The sequence below is a fragment of the Ochotona curzoniae genome, unplaced genomic scaffold (assembly GCF_017591425.1).
Source record: "Ochotona curzoniae isolate NIBS_2020 unplaced genomic scaffold, NIBS_Ocur_1.0 scaffold_4683, whole genome shotgun sequence".
In the NCBI taxonomy this organism is placed as follows: Eukaryota; Metazoa; Chordata; class Mammalia; order Lagomorpha; family Ochotonidae; genus Ochotona; species Ochotona curzoniae.
In genome coordinates this window covers 17,434,549-17,445,030 of record NW_024467121.1, presented here as the reverse complement: position 1 = coordinate 17,445,030, position 10,482 = coordinate 17,434,549, and the positions used below count along the sequence as shown (strand labels likewise).

The window sequence follows — 10,482 nt, the reverse complement described above, 5'->3', positions numbered from 1 at the left end:
TCAAAGAAAAAATGGAATCTGGATTCAGCATAATAAATGATGGAAATCCTATGTCATTTCTGAACATTAGACAAGACTTATCTCTGAATACGGCAATGGGAAGGTGAAACACATCTCCAGCATCTGGTGGCATAGGTATATCATGACGTTCCCAAGAAAACTACAACAACACATAAAAACCAATCAGACTTTGACATCACGGTGAAACAAAAGGACACTATAACCACATTAGCAATGAAAGAACCCTTCTTCTAACCACATCCTTACCAATAGCAGTCCTGGTGCTCCTTAACCTATCTGCTGTCTAGTTTAAAATACTACCAAGATAGATTCCATTGGTCAGCTGAGGCTGCCATGACAAAACATCACAGGCTTGTGCCTGAAATAACAGACACAGATTTCTGGCAGTTCTAGAGGCAGAAGTGAGGGCAAAGGTGGCAGCAGGATTGCTTTCTCCCTAGACGCCTCCTCTTCTCGGCTTCTGGGCTGCAACTTCTCAAAACCTATACACTCCTGTGTCACCCAATATATATATATATTATCTATTTGAAAGGCAGAATAAAACATAAAAAGAGAGATGTAGAAAGGAAAGAAAGATCCTCCATCTATGATTTAGTCCCCAGGCCAAAGCCGGGAGCTTGGAACTCCACCTGGATTTTCATGTGGTGGCAGTGTCCAAAGTACCTGGGCCATCTACTGCTTTGGCAGACACATCAGCAGGGAGCAGGATCAGAGGTGGAGCAAGCAGGACAAAAACACCAGCCCCTCCTTACTTTTCATTTTAAGGACTGCAGCCCTGTGGGACAGGGGTTCCATATTTATGGTCTCACTATTCCTCAGTACTGGTTTTTTTTTTTTTAAGATTTATTTATTTATTGGAAAGTCAGATACACAGAGAGGAGGAGAGACAGAGAGGAAGATCTTCCGTCCGATGATTCACTCCCCAAGTGAGTGCAACGGCTGGTGCTATACAGATCCGAAGCCAGGATCCAGGAACTTCCTCCGGGTCTCCCACAGAGGTGCAGAGTCCGAAGGCTTTGGGCTGTCCTTGACTGCTTTCCCAGGCCACAAGCAGGGAGCTGGATGGGAAGTGGAGCTGCCAGGATGAGAACCGGCACCCATATGGGATCCCGGGGTGTTCAAGACGAGGACTTTAGCCGCTAGGCCACTGCGCTAGGCCACGCTGCCAGACCCTCCTCAGTACTGTTTTAAAGGTCTCATCTGAATACAGTTACATTCTGAAGTCCTGGCTATTAAGACTTCAACATATGAATCTGGGGGAGGACATACTTCAACACTTAACAATATTCAGTTGTTCCTGACAACACTTGAGATAGAGCTGACCTCCATGTTTTAGAACCTTCTGAGAATCAGGTAGCACAGTTTCCACCCCAGTGACACTCCAGCATACTCTTGGCGTGCAATCTCCTTTGCTGCTCATTTAGAGGACAGATGTGTTCCTGGTGCTTTGCCTGGGGGCCTCTCTACTAGGACCTTCCTCGATCCTAGACTTCCCTTTCCCATGAGTCTGTGGAACGTGTCCGGTCTCCTTCCTGGTGAACTCCTGCTCTCACTTTACGTTCCAATTCAAATAAGTCATCTACCTGAAAGTCTTTCCTAACTTACTTTTTCCAGTGGTTGAATTAAACACATCTTAAGATAGTTTTATAATGTGTTCACTTGTTTTCCCAGACACTTTAGTAGTGAGCTGAGTTGAAAGTGGAGCAGCCAAGACTCAAATCAGCGCTCACACTGGATACAAACATCGCAGGTAGCAGTTCAACACTGTATGCCACAATGCTAGCCCTGCAGAATTTATTTTTTCTTTTTCAAGGTTTCTAGTTGCATCTCTTTTTTTTTTAACCAAAGTCAAGATCATTCTTTTTATGGCTGAGTGATGTTCCATCATGTACAATAGCAGATCATTATATTTAGTGAAATAAGCCAGACCCAGAAAAATTTATACTACATGTTTTCAACTATTTGCAGTGGTTAATATCTAGAGTATATAAAAATGTACTGGATATGAGTGGACATTAGTATAATTTCATTTGCTCACTTTTTGTAGCCTGTGTCTATATTCCCGCTGAACAGTGATCTTTTTTAGTTTTTAACCTATTGAACTTTTGTTTAGTGAAACATGAAGCCTTTCACTATAAAGTAAATTAAAAATATATTATCTCAGCGATTAAGAGGGGGAAACAAAGGAAAGAAAGAGGGAAGAGGGAAGGGTTTAAGAGAATAGGGGAAGTGTCCTTATATTCTCAGAATTATATCTGTGACCTAAATTGAACCATTCTCGTCATGTTAATATAAATGGAGCCACAAGGACACTATGGGGAGAGGTCCAGCGACAGTCACTCAGTAAGTGGCCCACAGGGTTGCAAAGCTATATCCGGGCCTGCAGGTATTCTGCTTCCCTCCGGATCTTCCCTGAGTGTTTGTGACTTCTGGGCCAGAGATGGTTTAGGTGTATCATCAAGGTCACAGCACCTTAACAGAGGTCAAGCAACAAGAACCAACACGTGTTTCAGTGCAGCCCGAGACACTCCAGCTGGTGTACTTGGGTCCAATTAGCCCTTCATCTCCCCTGTGTTTCCACCTTTCTTCCTTGACTACTTGGCCAATACACTTTGATTTCCAGCAGCAGTAGATACAGTTAAAAACCTTATAGAGAAAGATTAACGCACCATCACGATGGAAAGTCAAACCCCTGTAATAAATGATCTATGTATCTATCTTCATCTTCATCTTCATCATCATCATCAATCATCCAGCATCCATTTATCCATCCTCTCATCTTTTGAGCCTACTAGTTGTGTTTCTCTGGTAGAATCCTCCCTGATTCATCCCTTCCCTGAAATATTTCTCTGTAGCCAGAACCTTTAATATAGTTCTCTTGTAACATTCGTCATACTTTATTGTCACAATTTGTGTGGCAGATTGAATTATTTTATCAATTCTATCATGCTACTTTATAGTGCACTCTGAAGTGGGTGAGATACATGTATCTACTCCAACAGGTTTGGGCTGAACAGTGAGAATGATGAAACTGTTAAAATGTTAGCACACATCACATTAAATGTACTCATGCTATTTATGCTTTATATCCTATCTTAAGAAAAGCATGCCTCAGAATGGTCCTATGTGGAGGTCTGAGGTCAAATAATAGGCTGGAGCCAAGCTCAGCTGACTGATAAAGCAAAAGAGAGCTGTACAGCAGGAATCTGTCACACCACCATCCATTGGGGCACTCATAAATGAGAATAGATGCTTCATGCTGCAAGTCACCACATTGAGGAATAGTTTGTATACAGTGCTATTGCAGTAACTGATTAGTACAATTGTTTTCACATCTTTGCCCCCATTAGAATGCTGCCTCTTTGAGATCAGGGGCAATGGTAATAATTTCCGTATTTCTAAGGTGCCTGAATTACAGTAGGTACTCATTAAATGCTTGGTTTGCATAAGAGAATACACAAATGGGTAAACGAATAAGGAAGCAGGATGTGAAGAGGCGTGGCAAAGACGTGTTTTAGGAAGGAGAAACTGACAGAGACGTGTGGCATGGAAATGAGTTCAAATAAAACTAGTGAGTGTAATGATATATGATCCCTGTACAATTATGAGATAAAAGGTTATCTGCCTTTTGTTTTCAGACAAGCAATAGTTCAAGAGGACATGGGAGCACCTTGTGACTCCAGTAATCTTTGAAGAGCATTTCTTTTACTATCTCAAGTCTCTGGGGACAGCGGAAGTTCCTGTCTGTGAGCACGAATAATATTACTGAAATTGATAAAAGAAGAAAAGTGAGAATTTCTTCCAGGAAGAAAACAAAACTGGGATGTAAAAGTTCCTCCTTTCTTCAGACAACCTTGTCTCTTTGTAATCATCTAATTTGATGCATGTAGTCTATTGCCCTTGGATCCACTGGTGTTTGTTGTGGTGACAGGTGGTGTGACACCATATCTGAGGTTTCCCAGTCTCAGCCTGGTCACCAGTTGTCTCTGCGGCCCCTTAGTTTCCTCAGCATCGGTGCTCCCAAATGAGACTTGTCACATCCCCTTAGAGCGTGTGTCATTGGCCTATCATTAGAATCATTCCTGAGGAGACAGTCTGAAGCATGCCAAATTCATTAGCTGTCTGCACTTGAACTTTGTTAACCTTTTTCTTACAGTGCACGAATAACACACGTGCATTCATATACACACACTCGATGCCAGACACACATATACGTTCCATTGTGTTTTGGAGAACAAAGTAATAACCTATATTTTGATTGGCGTCAATCATACATTAAAGGTGCTATTTTATGCAGTTACACCCACCAAATTCAAGCTTTATTTAAGTAAGTTCTGAAGTTCAGAAGGAATTATAGGGGGAGGAAAAAACCCCCACAGAAACAAAACAGCACCTGTGTGCCTACACATTTTCTCTCTCTCTCTCTCTCTCTCTCTCTCTCTCTCTCTCTCTCTCTCTCTCTCACACACACACACACACACACACACACACACACAATGCACTTATAATTCTCAGAAAAGATGCTGAAAGCACCTGAATGCATCTCATTCCTATTCTATGAATGAAGGCCTGATGCCATGACACCTGGAAAACTATTGGAGCTGTGCAATGCCACTGAGAACACAAACTGCCCCCAGTGATAGCGTAATCAGGCATTTATACATGGAAACGGATGACCAGGAATGCTTACAAGCAACTTAAGGGAGTTTTACTTCAAGGCTGTTTCAGACTAAAACCAAATTTGTTTTGTAACAATTACAAAAATATCCAGAAATATCTAGAAGACCATTTCTTTTTATAGCCTACATTTAGCATCTTGCTGCAAATGAAACTTTATCAATATCATATACTGAATTCCCACTGAGCATTTAAAATTACACTACTAAAATTTTGCTATTAAAATGTTCTTAATTTAGATGCCATTAACTCAGACTTAGTGATAATTTACACATATAATGGGATTCTTTAAAAAGTAATGTTTATTGTTTTTAATGACAACATAAGCAATTCATATGGACAATATTACTCAGAAATACAGATAAGGTTTAAGAAGAAAAATTATCACTGCCTAAAACCAACCAGAAAAAAACTTAGCTTCTTAACTTTTGGAATATTTCATTTCAGTCATTTTAAGTGCATATACTTAATCTTTTTACATACAACTGGAATGCTATTAATCATACCTTTAAATCCATTTTAAAGAAACTTTGATGTTTTTCAAGCAGTGATATTTTCTGGGCATTACATACTATTTTATTCTACTTATGTCCCATAATTTTTAAGCCATTTCTTAGGCATAGACATTAAAAGTCCTTCTAAATTTCTGCTTTTATATACAGTGTTGAGATGAAAATTCTTAAATATGAATGTCTGTCGATGTTTCCAATTTTCCTGAGAACTGTTTTGTCTTAACATGTATTACCAAATTGCTTTGCATAAATTTGTAATCATTGACATTCCCCACATATTAGAATACTTGCTACCATCTCAGATGCACTATTATTTAGTCTTAAATTTGCATAAGAAATGGGTAAAAAATTATTATTTTCTGTTTTATTTTCACTTCTTTGGATATTAGGAAAAATCTTTTTCATTTGCTCAGTGACACTCTGGTCATACAATAATAGCATGTTTTTTAACTTCATGTCATCATAAATATCCCATTTTTCTTCCTGCTTTGTTATATAACTTTTCATTTAAGGGGATGTATAGTAATTGTGTAATAGAGACTATCATATCTAGATGTGAAGATATAATGCAGTATGAATCTCTATTTCCAAACCAAAGATGGACTCCCAATAAAAATGTGAAATACAGGATGCTGGATTCTCTTCCATTGTCCATACCTACAATGATAGGATACCCTTAAAAATCAGAATGATGGGTTTATGACTATTTATGAAGGACTATACTATTGTAATATGTGAGGAATCAGTGGTGTGAAGAGGACTTGGGAGAGGGGAAGGGAAATCCTAGAACCTACGAAACTGTACCATAAAATAAAAACTATCATAAAATAAAATATCATTTTCTTAATATCTATTTTCATGGGAAAATTTAACACTTATTTTTGCATTAGGAAGCATGAATTAGTACCAAACACACTAAAACCTTCATTTTTGTTTCTTTTAGAGAGGACTTAGTATTTCCCTTATATGGTTTCCATATCTGTTAATATTGATTTGGGGCAAAGCTGCAAATTTTAAAAATGTTTTTGTTTTTATACTGTCCTTGAATTCTTAGATATTCTAGTTTGCTAGCTTCTATTGTGTTTCTATTAATTAATTTCTTCAGAAAATAAGATTTTTTTCTTTGTATTTCCACTTATTGTTTCTGTATCTTTAGTACTGGTATCTTATTGCTATGATCAGACTTTTCAGAACTTATTTGATGAATAATATTAATTTGTGCTCTTGCTCATCTTTTTGCCCAGTGGTTGAAGATATCTGTCTTTCATTAATATTTAATTGCCTCTAAAATTTTTCTTATAGCCCCGAGGGGAAAACATTTAATTTTATTAGGTATCTATTGAGGTTTTTATATTTTCACTGACTTACTGATGTGGTATATTTTGTTAAATAATATATCATGCTATAAGCTAAAGCATCTATCTATTATTGCACACACCATAAATGGTTTAGGAGTGCAAATCTTTTGATGAGTTCTATCTTTGAATCATATAAAGGCATATAAGTCAAAGTATGGTCTTAACTAGAAATCCCAAGGAAGATTTAACTTTTTTTAAGTAAAACATTTAAAAAGTGAATGATACAGCTTGATAATTTTAAAGCCAAAGAATACATATTAAGTATAGCCCTATATGTTACATCATTTAGAATTAAACTGAATAATATAGGGATGTGTTTGTTTAATATAATAGTTTACATGTGAAAAATTTTACAACATCTAAAAATTTTGCCCTGAATTAGTGAAGTTTTAGTGAACATTCAGAAATGGGAAAAAAATCTCTTCAATGCTATTCAAATGTTTTTTTACTGCTGACTGACTAAATATCTTAAAATTATCAGCCATTTTTCTGCTTGTGTTTTGGAACCAAGGGTCTTGGCAGCATTGCCAATCTTAATTTCTTTCATTAGTAACCCTGAGACGTGTTTCAAGTGGTAGAAGCAAATTGAGATGGCGGGACTAAAATTAAAGATCACCACTGCCAAGTGGTCTATCCACGGCTGACTTTCAGAAAGAATCTCTAGGCAACTTTTAGCTCTTTTCCGAAAGATAAAACTCACACATTTCTACAGCACTTTCTTAACATTTTCATCAAATACCCCGAATGCACCTTCTACTTTCAATGAAAGACCACAAGGCAGACATGTTGTTTCTTTTTTTTCTTCTTCCTTTCTTCTCCTCCATTCTCCCTTTTCTGTACTCATAAATATCTACAACATATGGCAATAGAATGTTTGAACCATGTATCCCACAGTCACTTCAATTGTGGCTTGAAACTTGAATTCATTAATTCAACTTTGAAAACTGCACTGAACAATTATAATATGCATGAAGACATTGTACAATATAAATATACTTGGTCTGATTATATATTATTCATTTCTCCTTCCTGGTAAGATAAAAATTTTGATTTCTACTAATTGGGCACCAAAAGCTAACTAATCCTCAGTTCATTTTCACTCTTTAATGTGATGCATTTTACTCATATGGAAACCTGTAAAATGAACAGATTAATAAATATGATGCATTTTTATGAAATTTTCATAAAAATTATGAAAATCTTATGAAATTAAATATGAAATCAGTTTTACATGCATATTATAAAATCTTTCTGTGATACTGATACTGTCACTTGTCTCATACTGTAACAATTTACATGAGAAGTAATCTGAATTTTGACTTTTTAAAATAAAAACAATACACTGCATATTTCTTAAGGTTTATACTGTATAGATAATTCCACTGTTTCTGTGCAGTATAAGGAAAAAAACAAAGTGAATACTAATTATCTACAGAATGCTTATAAGTTCCTCATGAGACAAATTAAATACATGAATGCATAGAATTCTCTCTGAATTCAATGATGTTTCTGTAAGTTGATCTCAGCATATAGCTGTTTTAACCAGCATTTTCAAATGGCTAATTAGTACAAGCTTTGGCAAAAGATATACTAAAATTGGAACAATACAGAGATGATGAGCATGGCGCCTGCACAAACATGACACCCAAATGGCAAGTCCACGAATTTCCTAGAGGTCGGGGGAAGACAGTCTAAATTTGACAAACCTGGCTTATTAGCCTCTTGCACGGTTGGGGAGGACAAGACTAATGCCGATTTTCTGTCCTAGAATGGCCATCACCAGGGATGGATATTGTTGTGGTGCCATTCTGACCTCGTTTTGTGAGCAAACACACACTGCTTTTTAGAGAAATTGAAGGGAGAGGAAAGCGAACAAAAACGTGAGGAATCTGGGCTTTCAAAGTGGAGAGTTCAATCGGTTTTATCACCCAACAGCAAGGGCAAAGATTTAGACATGGCTACTTCTAACTCTGTTTCATTGGAGATGCTGTCTCCAGCGTGAACCAGACTCCCACACACAGCATCAAACTTCTCACAAAGGGAAACTTGTAAAAGATGATTACCAAGTACATATATTGAGACAATGTGTGCTTTGTGATCCATTAAAATGCACGAAGAGTCTGTGGTGAAGCCTTTTACAAAAGGGCCTTTCTTCTCAGTGCTTTAAAAAAGGCAGATCTATCAAACTTATGATAATGCCTTGCCATGATGATTTAATTGTCAATTACAAATTACTTAAGTGTAATTTAATGATCTATATAAAGCCTTATTTTTTCACCTCTAATAGCTATTAATGGTTGTTAAGGCAAATGAAACCACTTTACTGAAATGTAATGTGGAGGTCTATTAAGAATAAGTTTTCAAAATGATAAAATATTATCACCAAAATGTGAACCCCTGTACATGTTAATATTCCTGAGTAGATCAATCCTTATTCCACTGAAAGCATATTTCTTTCAAATTACATGCAATTACAGTTTAAACATCTTCATATATATTATACGTAGAATAAATTTTAGATTCCCAGTCAAAATGCTCCTTTCAAAGTCAGGAGGGAAACAGGGGCAGCTTACTATTATGTTATATTAGGAAGCTGTTTGAAAATTGAAATACTAGCCATTCAAATACACACACCTTCACTCATGACTATTGGTCTACATATCTTTCTTGGCCACTGTTTGCTTTTAAAATTATTACAAAGAATGAATTAGATGATTGTTTCTGCTTACGAGAGCAAGCATTTAACCAGTCTAAGGTATGGATATGTCTCAATTAACAGATGCATTTCAAAAAAGGGATGTAACTTGTAGTCATACATTAAAATGATATTTTAAGTATACTAGAGGGTCTCACTAATGAAACAAAATCTATGAAATCCTGTGAAAATAAAAAATCATTTTGTAACTACGTTATCATTTCCTAGAGTACATTTTGTAAGCTGGACTTCTTTGCACGTAGTTTTCTTAAAGAGTTACACCAGTTCTATCCTGAACAGCACTGATTACACACAACAGCTGAAGTCATTTTCCAAGTATAACTTTCCCTACTGTCTAGGAAACCCACCAGACAAGGAGCTATTACGAATATGAAATTAAATATCATTAGACTCAGAATCAAATAGCACTAGGCTTATGTCCACACAACCTAAAGTAATTTGGAGACTTTATAATTATCCATCTAGCTAGCAACTGTAGACAGTTATATAAGCCAAACTGTCAAAGCAAAATAGCTATTTTAGATGCCCAATTTATTTATTTAGCTCCTGCATTGATCAAAACTTTATTTGTTCTGATCAGATGTGAAGTGGAAGATGCTGTCAGACTAGTTTAAATTCCAACTCAAAACATCCTCAGAATCCATAAAGTGGGGATAGTGCAAACTCTACAGGAATGTTGTAGAGAAAAAAAACACCCTACAGATGTCAAGAATGTGGTACATAATAAATACTTAATAGGTGTTAGCATTCCTTATTATAATCTTCTCAACCCCGAGGCCTTAAAAATATTAGCAAATTCCCATTTTGAATATTTTATTCTCAATAGTTCAATAATTGAACTCACAGGTTACATGCAAATGGAAAGGCTGTCTGCTAAGTCCTCAGGGTGAAAATCAAAGCCTACATTAAAAACAGATGCTTCTTCAGCAACATAGGGCTTTGATAGGTCCTGGGTAAAAACTGTAGATTGAATTAAGTCCAATCAAAGGGCTATGTTAGATAGGTATTTGCTTTTTGCTTAACAGGGCTAATTTCATTATTCAACAGTGTCTAATGAAATCAAGCAAGTAAAATATTAGCTTACGGAACATGTGTGAGCTTCAGAACATGTTACTTAATGCATACCCTCCCTCCAAACACTTATAGTTATTTTTGCTCTAATGTGTGAAGACACGTGCCAATTAAATAAAGTTGCTTA

The 10,482-nt window shown here is 36.5% G+C and overlaps 1 pseudogene; it reads left to right on the top strand.

Moving 5' to 3' along the window:
* Positions 1-8,141: 8,141 nt before the first annotated feature.
* On the top strand, positions 8,142-8,239 carry LOC121148272 (annotated as a pseudogene).
* Positions 8,240-10,482: the final 2,243 nt, after the last annotated feature.